Consider the following 6,797-nt stretch of genomic DNA (forward strand, 5'->3'; position numbering starts at 1 on the left):
ACATGCTTCATGATGAACGAGCAGATGTCCTCTACTATGTTGTCTAAAGCACGTTCGTCCATGCGCTCCGCCGTCCCTTGCTTATATACCTGCAAAGAAAGTTTATAAACATTATATATTTTATGACTTCCAACTTTAATAGACTATTACTTATATTACCTTGTCAGGGTTCCTTGCATATCGTTTGTTTTCTCTCATGTTCTCGCACACGTAGTAGCCACAGAGGACAGATAACGGTGGTTGCTTCATGCACTGTATAACAGGAGAGTGGTTATTGAATTATAGTTGCAACTGTGGTCGTATGTGTATGATTTGTATTCATAATAGTAAATTTTTATACGTACCGGCCAGTTATGTATAACCTCTGTAACGTCCCGCCTCTACGAGGCCGGGCCCGCTTACATCTGGCAGCTTTTCTAGGACATAGTCAGCCCCCACAGACCAACACTTCGTCTTTTCTGCACACTTTGTTCTCACTCGCGCGCACCCGGAAAGTACTTCCCGATCGGTCACCCATCCCTAAATTGCTCTAGGCTAAGCACGCTTAACTTTAGAGTTCTTTATAGATGGGCTCCCGGAAAAGAAGTTGCAACTTGTTGATATGAGTCTCCTATTAATCCTATTAAGCCCTGGCCGGGTGTTACATCCTCACCCCCTTAAGAGATCGACGTCCTCGTCGATCAACCCCAAGCCAGGAACGTCCCCTCTTGGCCACGTCCGTGCATCCAGTGCCAGCGCATGTGCCATGTTGTGTGACCACTCTGGGTCCACACCAGCCATGCACACCATGCCTGCGCAACTGCGACACACGCGTCCGTGAAACCGCGATGTAACACCCGGCCCAGGGCTTAATAGGATTAATAGGAGACTCATACCAACAAGTTGCAACTTCTTTTCCGGGAGCCCATCTATAAAGAACTCTAAAGTTAAGCGTGCTTAGCCTAGAGCAATTTAGGGATGGGTGACCGACCGGGAAGTACTTCCCGGGTGCGCGCGAGTGAGGACAAATTGTGCAGAAAAGACGAAGTGTTGGTCTGTGGGGGCTGACTATGTCCTAGAAAAGCTGCCAGATGTAAGCGGGCCCGGCCTCGTGGAGGCGGGACGTTACAGATTGGTATCAGAGCTTTGTTGACTGTAGGACGCAAACCTAGGTATCAGAGCTTTGTTGACTGTAGGACGCAAACCTAGTTAGCAATGGTCGAAAATTTAGGTCCTTCATTTTACTTACTTCATGCTTTCCACTATGGCCTTCTTATTTGCTAAAAGTTTTATGCTTCTCTATCTTGCTCTATTGTGAAATTATTGCATCCATTTGATCTATGTCTAAAAACTGTTTGCAGATGCCGCTCCAGCCCAGTCTTTTTTTTTCCGCAGCTGAGCGGCCCAGCTCGCCAGGCAGCGGCGCCCTCCCTCCTTTCTGCAACGGACAACGCGGGCCCGCCTGTCGGTGTCCTGTTCTTCTTCCTCATTTCGGAACCGAGCCGGACTCCCATCGCAGCCGCGTTCGATCCCGAAAACGACGGGATTTCCTTGCTTTTTCGCGCAACCGACCCCTATTTAACCCCCAAGCGTCGCTCGCGTGTTTGTTTTCCGCCCCGACGCGAGTCTTTAGCCCTAGCCGCCTGGTTTCCTCGCCGTCGGGATCTTGCCGAAAGCCGAATCCGCCACCGCACGTCGTGCGCCTCTCTCGCTACTCCTCGGCCCCAGCAAAACACTCCAGCGAGTCCGTGGTGAGCTCCTCTATCCCGTGGCGTATTCCTTTCGCAGTTTGGTGCGCAGAAGCGAGAAAGCCGCAAGCTCCGGCGAGCACGGGCCCTCCGGCCATGGCGGCCACCGCGCCGGAGAGGAAGAGCCAGGCCGGCCGCCGCCGAAGCCCCCTGGAGGCGATCTCAGCCCTCGGATCGGACATCAACGGCTCCAAACACAACTTACCCTTTCGCCGGCATTTATGTTAAAGAGTCCCTGGATAATTCTACAAATTACCCCGCGGTCCTTGGCGCCCCGAGCAGGTTTACGCTTTCCAAATTCAGAAAGCGTATTCTCTGTCGGTTAAACTAAAATACGTTTTCCAGAAATTACAGAATTGCCACTGATTTTATAATGCTCATAAAATATTCATTTTAACTCCGTTTTTGTCCGTTCAAATTTCATTGGATTCGTATTTACGAGCACTACATGTTAGAAGTAGTAGTTTACTGTTTTGAAACTTTTTATTTTCGCAGTAGTATTTAATTAATTATTTCTCTATAGGAAATCTTAGAAAATTCATATCTTTCACGTTTTAATTCCGATTTTCGTGAACTTTACGTTTGTGTGATCGTAGCGCTGCGTAGATTATTTTCATAAACTTTTATATTTGTTTTACCACTGTTTGGTGTATTGTTCTAATTATATCTTGTTTGCTTCGTGTATGATTGTCTACATTGGATTGCGTGTTGTTGATTGATGATTGGGATTAGACGGTGAGCCGTACGTTGGTGACCAAGACTAAGCTTTTGAGGACCAGCAGGCTTAGGAGAGCTTTGAGCAAGGCAAGTATAACTTGGGATCATCCTTGTCACCTATTCACTTAAGTACACATATATATCATATGCATGCTATCACCTTGTCGACCTTAGCAAAATCATAGATGATTGTTACCTGTATTCCTTGCTACCTACTTGATATGCATTTGGTGTAGATGTGCTACTGCTTGATATAATCCATGATCTTGTAAGATAATTAATAGCTATGCAATGAACATAAAAGAATGACAAATAACTGTATGAGATCTTGTCTGTACGCGATCACCCGGGATAACAGTGCAACCATGAGGGCTATAATGGCTCTGGCTTTAGCTCAGTATGAAGACCTTTTCTAGCTTGTTAGAGGTTACCCGAAAGGGCGGAGGGGCTGAACCGTTTTGGGTATAGTGCGAGCCCCTGTCCCTATGTGTATAGGCTGCGCGTCATTGTGCCATTCGGAAGGGGGGTATCTATATCTGCGCGTAAAGGAAACCTTGCGGCCCTAACATGTTAGACGAACTTTTGAAAGGCTTCATAGTGATCCCTACCGACCTCCCTTGGAAGGGGGTTAAGAGATTAGCTACCTCAGGCGAAAGGGTAAATCATGACTCATGGGTAAAGATGTACAACCTCTGCAGAGTGTAAAACTGGTATACTAGCCGAGCTCACGGTGAGGAGCGGCCTTGGGGACATCTACATTAAGATGATGAGCTTATTATGTTGTTATGTTCATTTGATAATTGTTTATGCTATGATTTAATTATGCTTACACTTGATCATGTGGTTAAAGGGTTATTTATGCTACCTTGACAATTGCTATACAATTATGAATATGCTATCTACTATTAAAAGCTAAATGCAGTCAAACTAGTGTCAGCTATTTGAGCCTCATGAACCCCTGGTTATACTTGTTGAGGACGATATGTGCTCACTCTTGCAATTTCCCAACACCTCAGGATATGATAATGAAGATGACTGGAATGAGGATTATCGTTATGAGTACTAGGTTTGGAGTCAACCAGTCAACAGTGTCCCTGTGTGGAGCTTCCGTCGAGAGCGTTGTTTACTTTATGCTATCATATTTGTATGAGACTATGTGATATTTATATTCCGCTATGTAATAAACACTGCAATGGTACATTTGAGATTTGTCTACTTATGTGTGCGACTGTTTCTGGGGCACATATGAGTCTTTTATGCATCCTATTTTGTTCTTAAAATATGGGTGTGACAACCTCCAATGGTTGCCCTGGTCTCTTGGACTCACACTTTCCATAATTTATCTTATAGAACCTGTATGCCCTATGATCTCAAATAGAATCACCATGTTATTGTCAAATTCTCACTATGCTTAAGTATGCATGCATAGCTTGACTTACAGCTCTAGCAGTTTGATGAATGGAGCATAGCTTTCTTTCGCGTAATCTGCGGAGTCTAGTACCAACACCCTTCCCTCCTTGGGATAAATGATGAAGCATATCCAGTGCCTCCTGCTCGAATTAAATCCATGATGCATTTATGCATTGGAATAATTTAGATAGATATTTGTAAACTCACACTTACCCAAAGTGGTACGGGGCCACCACCGCTTTCCTGTCTTAAAACTTTATTAGTGAATGTCCAATGTAGAAGGCATATTTGCCTTCAAAATCAAGTTTCAACTTTCGGAGTTTCTCATCCCGTTCTGCACCTTCCAAACCCTGTACCTCTGTGCTGTCATTCCCGATCCGGAATGTGTGCCGATCTTCGGCTATATCTATTGGGCAGAGATAGGCATTCCTTTCTTCGGCACAATAATTTAGGTCCGAACCAAAATACATATCTTGATCATATAACATTCTGCAAGACAGAAGCATGTCAGATATTGAAAATTGATGCAACTATAATGTGTGTAACTATGTAACACTTACAATGCAAATGCCGTTACGATCTGTACATCTAGCATCTTGTGGTTCATCAGTGCCCACATGTCATCAAATGTAAGCATGCATTTGTCAGTACTCTGGCTGAGAAATGCTATTTGTGGTATGCGCATGCTTATGGTGTCGATGCCAGCAGAAGAGGCTCTCAGTACCAGTCATGAAACCTTTTTATACCACTTGGTTTATTCATAAGTTTGGTCCGACTGAGTAGAGGCTTTCCCCACACGTACTTTTTGGGGATATTCTTGTAGTCTTCTGCAGTTGGCACCTTGAAATTGACAGGAGTTATGACCTTAGGCGCCGGCACCTCTGACTTTGCTAGCTCAGAAATCTCATGCTCTTGTATTGTGCGTTTCGAAGCAATGCCTGACAAAAATCTCACTTGCCGAGCTGATTTTTTTCTTTGGCTCGAATGGTGAAATCAACTTAGGTATCAGAAATACTTTCTTCTTTGGCACCTTTGGTGGCTCACTTATTGGTCCTAGATCTTTGAGTTGTGGGGAAGGGGTGGAATTGAATGGTGGTGGAGATTGTGTTGACTGTGGGGTAGAAAGATCATGGAGAGGAGATGGTTGATGGATAGGGAAAACATGGAGAGGTGATTCTGGTGGGTCAGAAAGAGACTGGGGAGGTGAAGGTGGTGGGTTAGGAAGAGGATCGACATGAGCTGACGACTCTTGGGTTAGTGGCATCTCTTGAGAGGGTGGTGGTGGCTCCCTTAGTTGCACGTCCCTCCGAGGCCATAGGATGAAATTGTTTATCGCCTGTCCTAGTTTCACAATGTCCTCGGGACCAGGGATGTCTAGAATCTCGTCCTCGTATCCTTGGACCATGGTTGATACCTCTACTCTGCAGTAGTCTTTAGGGATGTCGGCACCATGGTATTTAGGTCCTCCTAGGATCGCTTTGCCCGTGGCTACTTCCCTTGTACGATGATTGTTAATCCCATATCTTATGACAAGGGAGCAAGGTGTAGAACTAACAATGTCGTCAACTGGATAGTGATCCTTATTTGCCGTAGATGCGACACTGCTTGGAATGATTGTTTCACTTGATGCCACCAACGGTTGCGACACCACTGGGACTAGCTGCATTTGGGGAGCTTGAGTGCTCATTTGGGTAGCTGCATTTGACATGGCACTCGCTAGTTTCTGCATCAACTCAGGAGGAGGATTTTCTAGCAACTTCCCCATCATCTCTTGGAAGTCTCTTCCTAAAAATAATTTGCCATTTGATCCTTGTACCGATCACGTTTCTTATACTCATTTGCCCATTGAGGGCCAAATCCATCCTTCCATCCTTCTTTGGATGAGATGCCACGAACACGGCCAGGATGCTCAGGGTTACCGAGGCCAACACTAAGGATGTCCCTCTCCCTTCGTGGCGTAAACTTGCCTTCCTGCTGCATGCCTGCCACAGCAAAGATGCTCTTCATTGCTTCATCAAGCATTGGGTCTTCAAAGGACACAACCGTCTCGGTTTTCTTTGGTTTCCGAGCACGGATCCAATTCGCGGACCTTTCACCGACTTGCTCGGACAACACTGGCAACCCTACTGCCTTCTTCGCAGCCTCTTCTTGCCTCTATTTAGGAACTTGGTATCGGTAACCACCTGTGCCTAGATGGTGGTGGTACTTGTTCCTCTTTGCGAGCTGGGAGTTGGCTTCGCTCCGAGCTAAGAAGTTAGGGTCATTCCTCTACTCTAGAAAAACAGCCCACTGCCCTTTAGTAATATTGTATTTGGATGTCGGATCCATCCCTGTCTTTGCATACTTGACCTTCATCTCCGACCTCTAATTTCGGAAACTAACCGCACATTGCTTCATTGTATATGCCTTCACTAAATCTTCTGGCACATTCCTAGGAAACTGGAACCTGGTCTTAATCTTATCCCAAATTTTGATCTTGTGATTATTCGACACACCGGCCCAGTTCTTAACTGTGATATCAAGAAAGTCCCTCACACAGAAACCAATTGCGTTCCTGTATTTGGGTAGGGCCTCCTCTGGAGCTAGGGGCTGCCCGGTAGGGCTCACATCTGTGATGGCATATGTGTCATCTGGAAATTGGTTCAACCCTCTCTCGCCTCGTTTCAAACCTTGTCGCTTCCTTTTTGTAGACTGACATGGCCTCTCAGGGCTCGTCGTTGCTGTCGTCGGTTCCGGTGCGTCTTCGTGTGCCACTTCCTCCTGAGACATCATCTCTCTAAACTGAGACATTGCCTCCTGAGTATAGACATGTGAATCATGGGCGTGTTTATATGTAGGAACTATGAATAGAAATCATTTAATTACATGAAATCGTGAATGTCTCTAATTTACCTCATCGGCTTCTAGATTGTAATCGGGGTCACGTGCCAATTCACGACGAGT

At 45.7% G+C, this 6,797-nt stretch overlaps 1 long non-coding RNA gene across 1 annotated transcript; it reads right to left on the reverse strand.

Moving 5' to 3' along the window:
* LOC8054125 lies at positions 233-3,897 on the reverse strand. Its single transcript, XR_002451099.1, has 3 exons — positions 3,740-3,897; positions 345-362; positions 233-252 (listed from the first exon to the last, which is right to left on the reverse strand). It is a non-coding gene; the product is annotated as an uncharacterized LOC8054125 (long non-coding RNA).

Source organism: Sorghum bicolor, chromosome 1, assembly GCF_000003195.3.
Source record: "Sorghum bicolor cultivar BTx623 chromosome 1, Sorghum_bicolor_NCBIv3, whole genome shotgun sequence".
Classification (NCBI taxonomy): domain Eukaryota; kingdom Viridiplantae; phylum Streptophyta; class Magnoliopsida; order Poales; family Poaceae; genus Sorghum; species Sorghum bicolor.